General features: G+C 37.2%; 1 long non-coding RNA gene across 1 annotated transcript; it reads left to right on the forward strand.

The window, feature by feature from the left end:
- Nucleotides 1-3,548: 3,548 nt before the first annotated feature.
- LOC127861145 (uncharacterized) lies at nt 3,549-18,984 on the forward strand. The gene is made up of 5 exons (XR_008040096.1): nt 3,549-3,613; nt 8,663-8,724; nt 11,222-11,283; nt 13,782-13,843; nt 18,920-18,984. It is a non-coding gene; the product is annotated as an uncharacterized LOC127861145 (long non-coding RNA).
- The last annotated feature ends 776 nt before the right edge of the window (nt 18,985-19,760 follow it).

The following is a 19,760-nucleotide window of genomic DNA, read 5'->3' on the forward strand; positions in this document are numbered from 1 at the left end:
TACTCTCTAAAAACATGAACATCATTTATAATAAGACACAATGCTCTGTAGGGGCACTTGCCATGACTTTATTTTAGAAAGTTTCTTTGTGCATGCGGTGGGGAAAACATTGATGTTTAACAGGTATTCACTCTTTTGCTTGAAGGTTGGAGACTACGTGAGACTTTGACAGATGGCGGGAAACCCTCATCCACTGGTACGAAGCCGGTAAATAGATGGCTGTAAAACAGTGACCGCTGATTCGTGTCGAGTTCTTTCTTGCAAAACGCATGACCTATCTTTTTTATTGTTTAAATCAACTCGGCTTGGAGTGCTCTTTACGAAAAGGTATGGGTATGATAGTGTCTGTGCGCAAAAGTTTGACTTTATTTTGTGTTAAAGTTATTGCTTTCACATTGAATTTGTGTTTGAAATCTTTTGGTATATTGTGACCTAAACTAACTTTAGGTAAAAAAGAAATATCATCTGCAAGTGCAAAATATGACTGGGAAAGCTCATTTTTGGTCATTTCTTAGCAAAAGAGAAGAAAATAAGTGCATTGAATGCATGAATTCAGATCATTTGACCTGGAATAGCAGTTTTTTTCAAGTTGACCCCCCACCCTTATATAGCCGAATAAGGGCTAAATTGCTTTCTGACTTAAATTCAAAGGCATATTGGTTGACCGTGTAGCGTTAATGTGCTACATGAAGTCAGAATTCAACGCCAGGGACTTCATGATCCAGTAACGCAACAGTAGCTTGTGCGTCAAGCATGAACATTCAAACAGAGCCCCATTTCACCGACATGGAATGGCGGACATTTTTACAGTTTGGACAGTGCAGGAGACGTTTAACTGAGCCAGCCTTCATATTTAGTACAATCATGAATATAACAAGCTTTATAACTTCATATTATTCATAGCAATACACTTAAAATACATGAATGCATGTTGTTGTTTTTCATTTTATATCTTATTTCTATAGGGTATTTTGACTTTTTCAGGTAGAGGACTGTCTGCGACTAAGCCGAGGGCCACTTGATAAGGGTTGTTTATGGCAAAACAGGTAATAATACTAAATTATTATCATGTACACAAGCAAATAAGCATATTTATGATGCTTAAGGTGTGAAATACTGTCATAATCAGGTTTGTGGTCACTCAAACCCTTGCCGTCGTGCAATTCCCCGTGCAGTTTGAATCGATAGGTTCGCGTCCTGACGCGTAAAGCTCATGCTTTGTTGGCAGCGGAAGTTGGCACTTAACAGGTTTATCCTTGTTCCTGAGCATGTATGCAGTACAGCTGAGTTGATTTCCTACTTTTAACCCTACAATTAGCTTGTGTTTGTTATTGTTTTCTCACAATATGCTAACAAACCTGGTTCTGGCTTGAAAGGATGTCGCGTTCGACTTAAACATAGGATTGTTTTAGCAAGTGTCCCCTTCATCATTAACCTTAGAAAGATCTTTTTGCCAAAATTTGGCACTTTCGGCAAACAGTTTTGTTTTTTATTTGGTACATGCTTCTCTTATACAGTGATTTAAGGGAAGTATTTACCTTATTCGCTTGTCTTTGCATACAAAGGTGACATGGATCAATGATATTTGTTGTGTTGAGAATTCTGCGGGAAGCTGTGTCCCCAGAAGAAGTACTAGAAACCCCTTGCAGGAAGTCTGCATTGGTCTGACCTACCTTTCTGCACCTGTTACTACATGGAACCTCATTTCTAAGCTTATATTGCTTGCCCACATATATGTTTCTTGTAAATTTTAACCTTTCCTTCCAGTCTAAAACCCCAAAATGAGCTTTTTTTTCTTTCGCTCGGTTATGAACCCCCATTTTGACCAGATTGCCACCATACAAAAAGTCAAAAGTACTTGTTCTGTGCCCAAATTATAAAATTTTGTATTCTCTTGAACCTCTAAATGGGAGCTGGCGGTGCATATTGACCATCTGCTGCAGTTTAAAGGCACCCATGACATTATATGCTAGAATATATCATTGGCTGCTGGTAAATAAATAAGCTCCGAGCGACAAGGCGATTTCAAGATTTCACACTTTTATTGGTGCAAAACAGCAACTTATTGGAAGCTTATTGATTTCTACACTTCAAAGTATTTTTGATCTCTCAATTTAACTAATTTGTTTACTGTCTTGGATGAAATTGTTTTTTTTGCTTTGAAATTGACATTTTTGGGGTGATTAAAAAAACACACACAAAAAAGACATTATCAAAATTGCTTAGAGTGAAAATATCTAACAAATTCATTCTTTCCCCATCCCGCATAAGCCCCACGTGCTTGCCCATTTAGTTTGTTTTGGTATTTTGTTGCAGATATTAAACACAACAGCTTTAAAACTTAAAGGGACGTTGAAGCTTTAACAGGCCTAAAATCGCCTTCTTCGGACCGAAAACACCCGCGTGTGAAAATATTATATAAAATTGCCAAATGGACAGATAATCAAGCCAAACTTAACATATTGGTGCAATATGAATAGGAAGATAATAATATGCAAGAAAAAACACGTTTTAATCAGAATATATTTCTCCTTTAGGTTACAATATACTTAATCTTTATGAAGTGCAACGCTATACTCTCTAAAAACATGAACATCATTTATAAGAATACACAATTCTCTGTAGGGGCACTTGCCATGACTTTATTTTAGAATGTTTCTTTGTGCATGCGGTAGGGAAACATTGATGTTTAACAGGAATTCACTCTTTTGCTTGAAGGTTGGAGACTACATGAGACTTTGACAGATGGCGGGAAACCCTCATCCATTGGTACGAAGCCGGTAAATAGATGGCTGTAAAACAGTGACCGCTGATTCGTGTCGAGTTCTTTCTTGCAAAACGCATGACCTAGCTTTTTTATTGTTTAAATCAACTCAACTTGGAGTGCTCTTTAAGAAAAGGTATGGGTATGATGGTGTCTATGCGCAAAAGTTTGACTTTATTTTGTGTTAAAGTTACTGCTTTCACATTGAATTTGTGTAGGAAATCTTTTAATGTATTGTGACCTAAACTAACTTAAGGTAAAAATGAAATATCATCTTTAATTGCAAAATATGACCGGGAAAGCTGGTTTTTGGCCAATGCTCAGCAAAAGAGAAGAAAATAAGTGCATTAAATGCATGAATTCAGATCATTTGACCTGGAATAGTTGTTTTTTAAGTTGAACCCTCACCCTTATATAGCCGAATAAGGGCTAAATTGCTTCCTGACTTAAATTCAAAGGCATATTGGTTGACCGTGTAGCGTTAATGTGCTACATGAAGTCAGAATTCAACGCCAGGGACTTCATGATCCAGTAACGCAACAATAGCTTGTGCGTAAAGCATGAACATTCAAACAGAGCCCCATTTCACCGACATGGAATGGCGGACATTTTTACAGTTTGGACAGTGCAGGAGACGCTAAACTGAGCCAGCCTTCATATTTAGTACAATCATGAATATAACAAGCTTTATTACTTCATATTATTCATAGAAATACACTTAAAATACATGATTGCATGTTTTTTTTCGTTTTATATCTATTTCTATTGGGTATTTTGACTTTTTCAGGTAGAGGAATGTCTGCGACTAAGCCGAGGGCCACTTGATAAGGGTTGTTGATGGCAAAACAGGTAATAATACTAAATTATTATCATGTACACAAGCAAATAAGCATATTTATGATGCTTAAGATGTGGAATACTGTCAAAATCAGGTTTGTGGTCACTCAAACCCTTGCCGTCGTGAAATTCCCCGTGCAGTTTGTATCGATAGGTTCGCGTCCTGACGCGTAAAGCTCATGCTTTGTTGGCAGCGGAAGTTGGCACTTAACAGGTTTATCCTTGTTCCTGAGCATGTATGCAGTACAGCTGAGTTGATTTGCTACTTGTAACCCTACAATTAGCTTGTGTTTGTTATTGTTTTCTCACAATATGCTTACAAACCTGGTTCTGGCTTGAAAGGATGTCGCGTCCGACTTTAACATAGGATTGTTGTAGCAAGTGTCCCCTTCATCATTAACCTTAGAAAGATCTTTTTGCCAAAATTTGGCACTTTCAGCAACCAGTTTTGTTTTTTATTTGGTACGTGCTTCTCTTATTCAGTGATTTAAGGGAAGTATTGACCTTATTCGCTTGTCTTTGCATACAAAGGTGACATGGATCAATGATATATGTTGTGTTGAGAATTCTGCGGGAAGCTGTGTCCCCAGAAGAAGTACTAGAAACCCCTTGCAGGAAGTCTGAATTGGTCTGAGCTGCCTTTCTGCCCCTGTTACTACATGGAACCTCATTTCTAAGCTTATATTGCTTGCCCACATATATGTTTCTTGTTAATTTTAACCTTTCCTTACAGTCTAAAACCCCAAAATGAGCCTTTTTTTCTTTCGCTCGGTTATGAACCCCCATGTTGACCAGATTGCCACCATAAAAATAGTCAAAAGTACTTGTTTTGTGCCCAAATTATGAAATTTTGTATTCTCTTGAACCTCTAAATGAGAGCTGGCGGTGCATATTGACCATCTGCTGCAGTTTAAAGGCACCCATGACATTATATGCTAGAATATATCATTGGCTGCTGGTAAATAAATAGGCTCCGAGCGACAAGGCGCTTTCAAGATTTCACACTTTTATTGGTGCCAAATAACAACTTATTGGAAGCTTATTGATTTCTACACTTCAAAGTATCTTTGATCTCTCATTTTTACTAATTTGTTTACTGTCTTGGATGAAATTGTTTTTTTTTGCTTTGAAATTGACATTTTTGGGGTGATTAAAAAAACACACACAAAAAGACATTATCAAATTTGCTTAGAGTGAAATTATTTAACGAATTCATTCTTTCCCCACCCCGCATAAGCCCCACGTGCTTGCCCATTTGGTTTGTTTTGGTATTTTGTTGCAGATATTGAACACAACAGCTTTAAATCTTAAAGGGACATTTAAGCTTTAACAGGCCTAAATTCGCCTTCTTCGGACCGAAAACACCCGCGTGTGAAAATATTATATAAAATTGCCAAATGGACAGATAATCAAGCCAAACTTAAGATATTGGTGCAATATGAATAGGAAGATAATAATATGCAAGAAAAAACACGTTTTAATCATAATATATTTCTCCTTTAGGTTACAAGATACTATATCTTTTTTGAGTGCAAGGCTATACTCTCTAAAAACATGAACATCATTTATAAGAAGACACAATGCTCTGTAGGGGCACTTGCCATGACTTTATTTTAGAATGTTTCTTTGTTCATGCGGTAGGGAAAACATTGATGTTTGAAAGGAATTCACTCTTTTGCTTGAAGGTTGGAAACTACATGAGACTTTGACAGATGGCGGGAATCCCTCATCCACTGGTACGAAGCCGGTAAATAGGTGACTGTAAAACAGTGACCGCTGATTCGTGTCGAGTTCTTTCTTGCATAACGCATGACCTATCTTTTTTATTGTTTAAATCAACTCGGCTTGGAGTGCTCTTTACGAAAAGGTATGGGTATGATGGTGTCTGTGCGCAAAAGTTTGACTTTATTTTGTGTTAAAGTTATTGTGTAGGAAATTTTTTGGTATATTGTGACCTAAACTAACTTCAGGTAAAAAAGAAATATCATCTGCAAGTGCAAAATATGACTGGGAAAGCTCATTTTTGGTCATTTCTTAACAAAAGAGAAGAAAATAAGTGCATTAAATGCATGAATTCAGATCATTTGACCTGGAATAGTTGTTTTTCAAGTTGACCACCACCCTTATATAGCCGTATACGGGCTAAATTGCTTTCTGACTTAAATTCAAAGGCATATTGGTTGACCGTGTAGCGTTAATGTGCTACATGAAGTCAGAATTCAACGCCAGGGACTTCATGATCCAGTAACGCAACAATAGCTTGTGCGTCAAGCATGAACATTCAAACAGAGCCCCATTTCACCGACATGGAATGGCGGACATTTTTACAGTTTGGACAGTGCAGGAGACGCTTAACTGAGCCAGCCTACATATTTAGTACAATCATGAATATAACAAGCTTTATAACTTCATATTATTCATAGAAATACACTTAAAATACATGAATGCATGTTTTTTATTTCATTTTATATCTTATTTCTATTGGATATTTTGACTTTTTCAGGTAGAGGAATCTCTGCGACTAAGCCGAGGGCCACTTGATAAGGGTTGTTGATGGCAAAACAGATAATAATACTAAATTATTATCATGTACACAAGCAAATAAGCATATTTATGATGCTTAAGATGTGAAATACTGTCATAATCAGGTTTGTGGTCACTCAAACCCTTGCCGTCGTGCAATTCCCCGTGCAGTTTGAATCGATAGGTTCGCGTCCTGACGCGTAAAGCTCATGCTTTGTTGGCAGCGGAAGTTGGCACTTAACAGGTTTATCCTTGTTCCTGAGCATGTATGCAGTACAACTGAGTTGATTTGCTACTTGTAGCCCTACAATTAGCTTGTGTTTGTTATTGTTTTCTCACAATATGCTTACAAACCTGGTTCTGGCTTGAAAGGATGTCGCGTTCGACTTAAATATAGGATTGTTTTAGCAAGTGTCCCCTTCATCATTAACCTTAGAAAGATCTTTTTGCCAACATTTGGCACTTTCGGCAACCAGTTTTGTTTTTTATTTGGTACATGCTTCTCTTATTCAGTGATTTACGGGAAGTATTGACCTTGTTCGCTTGTCTTTGCATACAAAGGTGACATGGATCAATGATATTTGTTGTGTTGAGAATTCTGCGGGAAGCTGTGTCCCCAGAAGAAGTACTAGAAACCCCTTGCAGGAAGTCTGCATTGATCTGAGCTACCTTACTGCCCCTGTTACTACATGGAACCTCATTTCTAAGCTTACATTGCTTGCCCACATATATGTTTCTTGTAAATTTTAACCTTTCCTTCCAGTCTAAAACCCCAAAATGAGCTTTTTTTCTTTCGCTCGGTTATGAACCCCCATGTTGACCAGATTGCCACCATAAAAATAGTCAAAAGTACTTGTTTTGTGTCAAATTATAAAATTTTGTATTCTCTTGAACCTCTAAATGGGAGCTGGCGGTGCATATTGACCATCTGCTGCAGTTTAAAGGCACCCATGACATTATATGCTAGAATATATCATTGGCTGCTGGTAAATAAATAGGCTCCGAGCGACAAGGCGCTTTCAAGATTTCACACTTTTATTGGTGCAAAACAGCAACTTATTGGAAGCTTATTGATTTCTACACTTCAAAGTATATTTGATCTCTCATTTTTACTAATTTGTTTACTGTCTTGGATGAAATTGTTTTTTTTTTGCTTTGAAATTGACATTTTTGGGGTGATAGAAAAAAACACACACAAAAAAGACATTATCAAAATAATTGCTTAGAGTGAAAATATCTAACAAATTCATTCTTTCCCCACCCCGCATAAGCCCCACGTGCTTGCCCATTTGGTTTGTTTTGGTATTTTTTTGCAGATATTAAACACAACAGCTTTAAATCTTAAAGGGACATTGAAGCTTTAACAGGCCTAAAATTGCCTTCTTCGGACCGAAAACACCCGCGTGTGAAAATATTATATAAAATTGCCAAATGGACAGATAATCAAGCCAAACTTAAGATATTGGTGCAATATAAATAGGAAGATAACAATATGCAAGAAAAACACGTTTTAATCAGAATATATTTCTCCTTTAGGTTACAATATACTTAATCTTTTTTGGAGTGCAATGCTATACTCTCTAAAAACATGAACATCATTTATAATAAGACACAATGCTCTGTAGGGGCACTTGCCATGACTTTATTTTAGAATGTTTCATTGTGCATGCGGTAGGGAAAACATTGATGTTTAACAGGTATTCACTCTTTTGCTTGAAGGTTGGAGACTACGTGAGACTTTGACAGATGGCGGGAAACCCTCATCCACTGGTACGAAGCCGGTAAATAGATGACTGTAAAACAGTGACCGCTGATTCGTGTCGAGTTCTTTCTTGCAATAACGCATGACCTATCTTTTTTATTGTTTAAATCAACTCGGCTTGGAGTGCTCTTTTCGAAAAGGTATGGGTATGATGGTGTCTGTGCGCAAAAGTTTGACTTTATTTTGTGTTAAAGTTATTGTGTAGGAAATCTTTTGGTATATTGTGACCTAAACTAACTTTAGGTAAAAAAGAAATATCATCTGCAAGTGCAAAGTATGACTGGGAAAGCTCATTTTTGGTCATTTCTTAACAAAAGAGAAGAAAATAAGTGCATTAAATGCATGAATTCAGATCATTTGACCCGGAATAGTTGTTTTTCAAGTTGACCCCCACCCTTATTTAGCCGAATAAGGGCTAAATTGCTTTCTGACTTAAATTCAAAGGCATATTGGTTGACCGTGTAGCGTTAATGTGCTACATGAAGTCAGAATTCAACGCCAGGGACTTCATGATCCAGTAACGCAACAATAGCTTGTGCGTCAAGCTTGAACATTCAAACAGAGCCCCATTTCACCGACATGGAATGGCGGACATTTTTACAGTTTTGACAGTGCAGGAGACGCTTAACTGAGCCAGCCTTCATATTTAGTACAATCATGAATATAACAAGCTTTATAACTTCATTTTATTCATAGAAATACACTTAAAATACATGAATGCATGTTTTTTATTTCATTTTATATCTTATTTCTATTGGGTATTTTGACTTTTTCAGGTAGAGGAATGTCTGCGACTAAGCCGAGGGCCACTTGATAAGGGTTGTTGATGGCAAAACAGGTAATAATACTAAATTATTATCATGTACACAAGCAAATAAGCATATTTATGATGCTTAAGATGTGAAATACTGTCATAATCAGGTTTGTGGTCACTCAAACCCTTGCCGTCGTGCAATTCCCCGTGCAGTTTGAATCGATAGGTTCGCGTCCTTACGCGTAAAGCTCATGCTTTGTTGGCAGCGGAAGTTGGCACTTAACAGGTTTATCCTTGTTCCTGAGCATGTATGCAGTACAACTGAGTTGATTTGCTACTTGTAACCCTACAATTAGCTTGTGTTTGTTATTGTTTTCTCACAATATGCTTACAAACCTGGTTCTGGGTTGAAAGGATGTCGCGTTCGACTTAAACATAGGATTGTTTTAGCAAGTGTCCCCTTCATCATTAACCTTAGAAAGATCTTTTTGCCAAAATTTGGCACTTTCGGCAACCAGTTTTGTTTTTTATTTGGTACATGCTTCTCTTATTCAGTGATTTAAGGGAAGTATTTACCTTATTCGCTTGTCTTTGCATACAAAGGTGACATGGATCAATGATATTTGTTGTGTTGAGAATTCTGCGGGAAGCTGATGTCCCCAGAAGAAGTAATAGAAACCCCTTGCAGGAAGTCTGCATTGATCTGAGCTACCTTACTGCCCCTGTTACTACATGGAACCTCATTTCTAAGCTTACTATTGCTTGCCTACATATATGTTTCTTGTAAATTTTAACCTTTCCTTCCAGTATTAAACCCCAAAATGAGCTTTTTTTTCTTTCGCTCGGTTATGAACCCCCATGTTGACCAGATTGCCACCATAAAAATAGTCAAAAGTACTTGTTTTGTGCCCAAATTATAAAATTTTGTATTCTCTTGAACCTCTAAATGGGAGCTGGCGGTGCATATTGACCATCTGCTGCTGTTTAAAGGCACCCATGACATTATATTGCTAGAATATATCATAGGCTGCTGGTAAATAAATAGGCTCCGAGCGACAAGGCGCTTTCAAGATTTCACACTTGTATTGGTGCAAAACAGCAACTTATTGGAAGCTTATTGATTTCTACACTTCAAAGTATCTTTGATCTCTCATTTTTACTAATTTGTTTACTGTCTTGGATGAAATTGTTTTTTTTGCTTTGAAATTGACATTTTTGGAGTGATTAAAAAAAAACACACACAAAAAAGGCATTATCAAAATTGCTTAGAGTGAAAATATCTAACAAATTCATTCTTTCCCCACCCCGCATAAGCCCCACGTGCTTGCCCATTTGGTTTGTTTTGGTATTTTGCTGCAGATATTAAACACAACAGCTTTAAATCTTAAAGGGACATTGAAGCTTTAACAGGCCTAAAATCGCCTTCTTCGGACCGAAAACACCCGCGTGTGAAAATATTTATAAAATTGCCAAATGGACAGATAATCAAGCCAAACTTAAGATATTGGTGCAATATAAATAGGAAGATAATAATATGCAAGAAAAACACGTTTTAATCAGAATATATTTCTCCTTTAGGTTACAATATACTTAATTTTTTTTGGAGTACAATGCTATACTCTCTAAAAAAACATGAACATCATTTATAATAAGACACAATGCTCTGTAGGGGCACTTGCCATGACTTTATTTTAGAATGTTTCTTTGTGCATGCGGTAGGGAAAACAATGATGTTTAACAGGTATTCACTCTTTTGCTTGAAGGTTGGAGACTACGTGAGACTTTGACAGATGGCGGGAAACCCTCATCCACTGGTACGAAGCCGGTAAATAGATGGCTGTAAAACAGTGACCGCTGATTCGTGTCGAGTTCTTTCTTGCAAAACGCATGACCTATCTTTTTTATTGTTTAAATCAACTCGGCTTGGAGTGCTCTTTACGAAAAGGCTATGGGTATGATGGTGTCTGTGCGCAAAAGTTTGACTTTATTTTGTGTTAAAGTTATTGTGTACGGAAATCTTTTGGTATATTGTGACCTAAACTAACTTAGGTAAAAAAGAAATATCATCTGCAAGTGCAAAGTATGACTGGGAAAGCTCATTTTTGGTCATTTCTTAACAAAAGAGAAGAAAATAAGTGCATTAAATGCATGAATTCAGATCATTTGACCCGGAATAGTTGTTTTTCAAGTTGACCCCCACCCTTATATAGCCGAATAAGGGCTAAATTGCTTTCTGACTTAAATTCAAAGGCATATTGGTTGACCGTGTAGCGTTAATGTGCTACATGAAGTCAGAATTCAACGCCAGGGACTTCATGATCCAGTAACGCAACAATAGCTTGTGCGTCAAGCATGAACATTCAAACAGAGCCCCATTTCACCGACATGGAATGGCGGACATTTTTACAGTTTTGACAGTGCAGGAGACGCTTAACTGAGCCAGCCTTCATATTTAGTACAATCATGAATATAACAAGCTTTATAACTTCATATTATTCATAGAAATACACTTAAAATACATGAATGCATGTTTTTTTTTCATTTTATATCTTATTTCTATTGGGTATTTTGACTTTTTCAGGTAGAGGAATGTCTGCGACTAAGCCGAGGGCCACTTGATAAGGGTTGTTGATGGCAAAACAGGTAATAATACTAAATTATTATCATGTACACAAGCAAATAAGCATATTTATGATGCTTAAGATGTGAAATACTGTCATAATCAGGTTTGTGGTCACTCAAACCCTTGCCGTCGTGCAATTCCCCGTGCAGTTTGAATCGATAGGTTCGCGTCCTTACGCGTAAAGCTCATGCTTTGTTGGCAGCGGAAGTTGGCACTTAACAGGTTTATCCTTGTTCCTGAGCATGTATGCAGTACAACTGAGTTGATTTGCTACTTGTAACCCTACAATTAGCTTGTGTTTGTTATTGTTTTCTCACAATATGCTTACAAACCTGGTTCTGGGCTTGAAAGGATGTCGCGTTCGACTTAAACATAGGATTGTTTTAGCAAGTGTCCCCTTCATCATTAACCTTAGAAAGATCTTTTTGCCAAAATTTGGCACTTTCGGCAACCAGTTTTGTTTTTTATTTGGTACATGCTTCTCTTATTCAGTGATTTAAGGGAAGTATTTACCTTATTCGCTTGTCTTTGCATACAAAGGTGGCATGGATCAATGATATTTGTTGTGTTGAGAATTCTGCGGGAAGCTGAGTCACCAGAAGAAGTAATAGAAACCCCTTGCAGGAAGTCTGCATTGATCTGAGCTACCTTACTGCCCCTGTTACTACATGGAACCTCATTTCTAAGCTTATATTGCTTGCCTACATATATGTTTCTTGTAAATTTGTACCTTTCCTTCCAGTATTAAACCCCAAAATGAGCTTTTTTTTCTTTCGCTCGGTTATGAACCCCCATGTTGACCAGATTGCCACCATAAAAATAGTCAAAAGTACTTGTTTTGTGCCCAAATTATAAAATTTTGTATTCTCTTGAACCTCTAAATGGGAGCTGGCGGTGCATATTGACCATCTGCTGCTGTTTAAAGGCACCCATGGCATTATTTGCTAGAATATATCATTAGGCTGCTGGTAAATAAATAGGCTCCGAGCGACAAGGCGCTTTCAAGATTTCACACTTGTATTGGTGCAAAACAGCAACTTATTGGAAGCTTATTGATTTCTACACTTCAAAGTATCTTTGATCTCTCATTTTTACTAATTTGTTTACTGTCTTGGATGAAATTGTTTTTTTTGCTTTGAAATTGACATTTTTGGAGTGATTAAAAAAAACACACACAAAAAAGGCATTATCAAAATTGCTTAGAGTGAAAATATCTAACAAATTCATTCTTTCCCCACCCCGCATAAGCCCCACGTGCTTGCCCATTTGGTTTGTTTTGGTATTTTGCTGCAGATATTAAACACAACAGCTTTAAATCTTAAAGGGACATTGAAGCTTTAACAGGCCTAAAATCGCCTTCTTCGGACCGAAAACACCCGCGTGTGAAAATATTTATAAAATTGCCAAATGGACAGATAATCAAGCCAAACTTAAGATATTGGTGCAATATAAATAGGAAGATAATAATATGCAAGAAAAACACGTTTTAATCAGAATATATTTCTCCTTTAGGTTACAATATACTTATTTTTTTTGGAGTACAATGCTATACTCTCTAAAAAAACATGAACATCATTTATAATAAGACACAATGCTCTGTAGGGGCACTTGCCATGACTTTATTTTAGAATGTTTCTTTGTGCATGCGGTAGGGAAAACAATGATGTTTAACAGGTATTCACTCTTTTGCTTGAAGGTTGGAGACTACGTGAGACTTTGACAGATGGCGGGAAACCCTCATCCACTGGTACGAAGCCGGTAAATAGATGGCTGTAAAACAGTGACCGCTGATTCGTGTCGAGTTCTTTCTTGCAAAACGCATGACCTATCTTTTTTATTGTTTAAATCAACTCGGCTTGGAGTGCTCTTTACGAAAAGCTATGGGTATGATTGTGTCTGTGCGCAAAAGTTTGACTTTATTTTGTGTTAAAGTTATTGTGTACGAAATCTTTTGGTATATTGTGACCTAAACTAACTTAAGGTAAAAAAGAAATATCATCTGCAAGTGCAAAATATGACTGGGAAAGCTCATTTTTGGTCATTTCTTAACAAAAAAGAAGAAAATAAGTGCATTAAATGCATGAATTCAGATCATTTGACCCGGAATAGTTGTTTTTCAAGTTGACCCCCACCCTTATATAGCCGAATAAGGGCTAAATTGCTTTCTGACTTAAATTCAAAGGCATAATGGTTGACCGTGTAGCGTTAATGTGCTACATGAATTCAGAATTCAACGCCAGGGACTTAATGATCCAGTGACGCAACAATAGCTTGTGCGTCAAGCATGAACATTCAAACAGAGCCCCATTTCACCGACATGGAATGGCGGACATTTTTACAGTTTAAACAGTGCAGGAGACGAGACGCTTAACTGAGCCAGCCTTCATATTTAGTACAATCATGAATATAACAAGCTTTATAACTTCATATTATTCATAGAAATACACTTAAAATACATGAATGCATGTTTTTATTTCATTTTATATCTTATTTCTATTGGGTATTTTGACTTTTTCAGGTAGAGGAATGTCTGCGACTAAGCCGAGGGCCACTTGATAAGGGTTGTTGATGGCAAAACAGGTAATAATACTAAATTATTATCATGTACACAAGCAAATAAGCATATTTATGATGCTTAAGATGTGAAATACTGTCATAATCAGGTTTGTGGTCACTCAAACCCTTGCCGTCGTGCAATTCCCCGTGCAGTTTGAATCGATAGGTTCGCGTCCTTACGCGTAAAGCTCATGCTTTGTTGGCAGCGGAAGTTGGCACTTAACAGGTTTATCCTTGTTCCTGAGCATGTATGCAGTACAACTGAGTTGATTTGGTACTTATAACCCTACAATTAGCTTGTGTTTGTTATTGTTTTCTCACAATATGCTTACAAACCTGGTTCTGGCTTGAAAGGATGTCGCGTTCGACTTAAACATAGGATTGTTGTAGCAAGTGTCCCCTTCATCATTAACCTTAGAAAGATCTTTTTGCCAAAATTTGGCACTTTCGGCAACATGTTTTGTTTTTTATTTAGTACATGCTTCTCTTATTCAGTGATTTAAGGGAAGTATTTACCTTATTCGCTTGTCTTTGCATACAAAGGTGACATGGATCAATGATATTTGTTGTGTTGAAAATTCTGCGGGGAGCTGTGTCCCCAGAAGAAGTACTAGAAACCCCTTGCAGGAAGTCTGCATTGATCTGAGCTACCTTACTGCCCCTGTTACTACATGGAACCTCATTTCTAAGCTTATATTGCTTGCCAACATATATGTTTCTTGTAAATTTTAACCTTTCCTTCCAGTCTAAAACCCCAAAATGAGCTCTTTTTTTCTTTCGCTCGGTTATGATCCCCCATGTTGACCAGATTGCCACCATAAAAATAGTCAAAAGTACTTGTTTTGTGCCCAAATTATAAAATTTTGTATTCTCTTGAACCTCTTAATGGGAGCTGGCAGTGCATATTGACCATCTGCTGCAGTTTAAAGGCACCCATGACATTATATGGTAGAATATATCATTGGCTGCTGGTAAATAAATAGGCTCCGAGCGACAAGGCGCTTTCAAGATTTCACACTTTTATTGGTGCAAAACAGCAACTTATTGGAAGCTTATTGATTTCTACACTTCAAAGTATCTTTGATCTCTCATTTTTACTAATTTGTTTACTGTCTTGGATGAAATTGTTTTTTTTGCTTTGAAATTGACATTTTTGGGGTGATTAAAAAAACACACACAAAAAAGACATTATCAAAATTGCTTAGAGTGAAAATATCTAACAAATTCATTCTTTCCCCACCCCGCATAAGCCCCACGTGCTTGCCCATTTGGTTTGTTTTGGTATTTTGTTGCAGATATTAAACACAACAGCTTTAAATCTTAAAGGGACATTAAAGCTTTAACAGGCCTAAATCGCCTTCGTCGGACCGAAAACACCCGCGTGTGAAAATATTATATAAAATTGCCAAATGGACAGATAATCAAGCCAAACTTAAGATATTGGTGCAATACGAGTAGGAAAATAATAATATGCAAGAAAAACACGTTTTAATCAGAATATATTTCTCCTTTAGGTTACAATATACTTAATCTTTTTGGAGTGCAATGCTATACTCTCTAAAAACATGAACATCATTTATAATAAGACACAATGCTCTGTAGGGGCACTTGCCATGACTTTATTTTAGAAAGTTTCTTTGTGCATGCGGTGGGGAAAACATTGATGTTTAACAGGTATTCACTCTTTTGCTTGAAGGTTGGAGACTACGTGAGACTTTGACAGATGGCGGGAAACCCTCATCCACTGGTACGAAGCCGGTAAATAGATGGCTGTAAAACAGTGACCGCTGATTCGTGTCGAGTTCTTTCTTGCAAAACGCATGACCTATCTTTTTTATTGTTTAAATCAACTCGGCTTGGAGTGCTCTTTACGAAAAGGTATGGGTATGATAGTGTCTGTGCGCAAAAGTTTGACTTTATTTTGTGTTAAAGTTATTGCTTTCACATTGAATTTGTGTTTGAAATCTTTTGGTATATTGTGACCTAAACTAACTTTAGGTAAAAAAGAAATATCATCTGCAAGTGCAAAATATGACTGGGAAAGCTCATTTTTGGTCATTTCTTAGCAAAAGAGAAGAAAATAAGTGCATTGAATGCATGAATTCAGATCATTTGACCTGGAATAGCAGTTTTTTCAAGTTGACCCCCCACCCTTATATAGCCGAATAAGGGCTAAATTGCTTTCTGACTTAAATTCAAAGGCATATTGGTTGACCGTGTAGCGTTAATGTGCTACATGAAGTCAGAATTCAACGCCAGGGACTTCATGATCCAGTAACGCAACAGTAGCTTGTGCGTCAAGCATGAACATTCAAACAGAGCCCCATTTCACCGACATGGAATGGCGGACATTTTTACAGTTTGGACAGTGCAGGAGACGTTTAACTGAGCCAGCCTTCATATTTAGTACAATCATGAATATAACAAGCTTTATAACTTCATATTATTCATAGCAATACACTTAAAATACATGAATGCATGTTGTTGTTTTTCATTTTATATCTTATTTCTATAGGGTATTTTGACTTTTTCAGGTAGAGGACTGTCTGCGACTAAGCCGAGGGCCACTTGATAAGGGTTGTTTATGGCAAAACAGGTAATAATACTAAATTATTATCATGTACACAAGCAAATAAGCATATTTATGATGCTTAAGGTGTGAAATACTGTCATAATCAGGTTTGTGGTCACTCAAACCCTTGCCGTCGTGCAATTCCCCGTGCAGTTTGAATCGATAGGTTCGCGTCCTGACGCGTAAAGCTCATGCTTTGTTGGCAGCGGAAGTTGGCACTTAACAGGTTTATCCTTGTTCCTGAGCATGTATGCAGTACAGCTGAGTTGATTTCCTACTTTTAACCCTACAATTAGCTTGTGTTTGTTATTGTTTTCTCACAATATGCTAACAAACCTGGTTCTGGCTTGAAAGGATGTCGCGTTCGACTTAAACATAGGATTGTTTTAGCAAGTGTCCCCTTCATCATTAACCTTAGAAAGATCTTTTTGCCAAAATTTGGCACTTTCGGCAAACAGTTTTGTTTTTTATTTGGTACATGCTTCTCTTATACAGTGATTTAAGGGAAGTATTTACCTTATTCGCTTGTCTTTGCATACAAAGGTGACATGGATCAATGATATTTGTTGTGTTGAGAATTCTGCGGGAAGCTGTGTCCCCAGAAGAAGTACTAGAAACCCCTTGCAGGAAGTCTGCATTGGTCTGACCTACCTTTCTGCACCTGTTACTACATGGAACCTCATTTCTAAGCTTATATTGCTTGCCCACATATATGTTTCTTGTAAATTTTAACCTTTCCTTCCAGTCTAAAACCCCAAAATGAGCTTTTTTTTCTTTCGCTCGGTTATGAACCCCCATTTTGACCAGATTGCCACCATACAAAAAGTCAAAAGTACTTGTTCTGTGCCCAAATTATAAAATTTTGTATTCTCTTGAACCTCTAAATGGGAGCTGGCGGTGCATATTGACCATCTGCTGCAGTTTAAAGGCACCCATGACATTATATGCTAGAATATATCATTGGCTGCTGGTAAATAAATAAGCTCCGAGCGACAAGGCGATTTCAAGATTTCACACTTTTATTGGTGCAAAACAGCAACTTATTGGAAGCTTATTGATTTCTACACTTCAAAGTATTTTTGATCTCTCATTTTTACTAATTTGTTTACTGTCTTGGATGAAATTGTTTTTTTTGCTTTGAAATTGACATTTTTGGGGTGATTAAAAAAACACACACAAAAAAGACATTATCAAAATTGCTTAGAGTGAAAATATCTAACAAATTCATTCTTTCCCCATCCCGCATAAGCCCCACGTGCTTGCCCATTTAGTTTGTTTTGGTATTTTGTTGCAGATATTAAACACAACAGCTTTAAAACTTAAAGGGACGTTGAAGCTTTAACAGGCCTAAAATCGCCTTCTTCGGACCGAAAACACCCGCGTGTGAAAATATTATATAAAATTGCCAAATGGACAGATAATCAAGCCAAACTTAACATATTGGTGCAATATGAATAGGAAGATAATAATATGCAAGAAAAAACACGTTTTAATCAGAATATATTTCTCCTTTAGGTTACAATATACTTAATCTTTATGAAGTGCAACGCTATACTCTCTAAAAACATGAACATCATTTATAAGAATACACAATTCTCTGTAGGGGCACTTGCCATGACTTTATTTTAGAATGTTTCTTTGTGCATAAGGTAGGGAAACATTGATGTTTAACAGGAATTCACTCTTTTGCTTGAAGGTTGGAGACTACATGAGACTTTGACAGATGGCGGGAAACCCTCATCCATTGGTACGAAGCCGGTAAATAGATGGCTGTAAAACAGTGACCGCTGATTCGTGTCGAGTTCTTTCTTGCAAAACGCATGACCTAGCTTTTTTATTGTTTAAATCAACTCAACTTGGAGTGCTCTTTAAGAAAAGGTATGGGTATGATGGTGTCTATGCGCAAAAGTTTGACTTTATTTTGTGTTAAAGTTACTGCTTTCACATTGAATTTGTGTAGGAAATCTTTTAATGTATTGTGACCTAAACTAACTTAAGGTAAAAATGAAATATCATCTTTAATTGCAAAATATGACCGGGAAAGCTGGTTTTTGGCCAATGCTCAGCAAAAGAGAAGAAAATAAGTGCATTAAATGCATGAATTCAGATCATTTGACCTGGAATAGTTGTTTTTTAAGTTGAACCCTCACCCTTATATAGCCGAATAAGGGCTAAATTGCTTCCTGACTTAAATTCAAAGGCATATTGGTTGACCGTGTAGCGTTAATGTGCTACATGAAGTCAGAATTCAACGCCAGGGACTTCATGATCCAGTAACGCAACAATAGCTTGTGCGTAAAGCATGAACATTCAAACAGAGCCCCATTTCACCGACATGGAATGGCGGACATTTTTACAGTTTGGACAGTGCAGGAGACGCTAAACTGAGCCAGCCTTCATATTTAGTACAATCATGAATATAACAAGCTTTATTACTTCATATTATTCATAGAAATACACTTAAAATACATGATTGCATGTTTTTTTCGTTTTATATCTATTTCTATTGGGTATTTTGACTTTTTCAGGTAGAGGAATGTCTGCGACTAAGCCGAGGGCCACTTGATAAGGGTTGTTGATGGCAAAACAGGTAATAATACTAAATTATTATCATGTACACAAGCAAATAAGCATATTTATGATGCTTAAGATGTGGAATACTGTCAAAATCAGGTTTGTGGTCACTCAAACCCTTGCCGTCGTGAAATTCCCCGTGCAGTTTGTATCGATAGGTTCGCGTCCTGACGCGTAAAGCTCATGCTTTGTTGGCAGCGGAAGTTGGCACTTAACAGGTTTATCCTTGTTCCTGAGCATGTATGCAGTACAGCTGAGTTGATTTGCTACTTGTAACCCTACAATTAGCTTGTGTTTGTTATTGTTTTCTCACAATATGCTTACAAACCTGGTTCTGGCTTGAAAGGATGTCGCGTCCGACTTTAACATAGGATTGTTGTAGCAAGTGTCCCCTTCATCATTAACCTTAGAAAGATCTTTTTGCCAAAATTTGGCACTTTCAGCAACCAGTTTTGTTTTTTATTTGGTACGTGCTTCTCTTATTCAGTGATTTAAGGGAAGTATTGACCTTATTCGCTTGTCTTTGCATACAAAGGTGACATGGATCAATGATATATGTTGTGTTGAGAATTCTGCGGGAAGCTGTGTCCCCAGAAGAAGTACTAGAAACCCCTTGCAGGAAGTCTGAATTGGTCTGAGCTGCCTTTCTGCCCCTGTTACTACATGGAACCTCATTTCTAAGCTTATATTGCTTGCCCACATATATGTTTCTTGTTAATTTTAACCTTTCCTTACAGTCTAAAACCCCAAAATGAGCCTTTTTTCTTTCGCTCGGTTATGAACCCCCATGTTGAC

This window comes from Dreissena polymorpha, chromosome 15, assembly GCF_020536995.1.
Source record: "Dreissena polymorpha isolate Duluth1 chromosome 15, UMN_Dpol_1.0, whole genome shotgun sequence".
Taxonomy (NCBI): Eukaryota; Metazoa; Mollusca; class Bivalvia; order Myida; family Dreissenidae; genus Dreissena; species Dreissena polymorpha.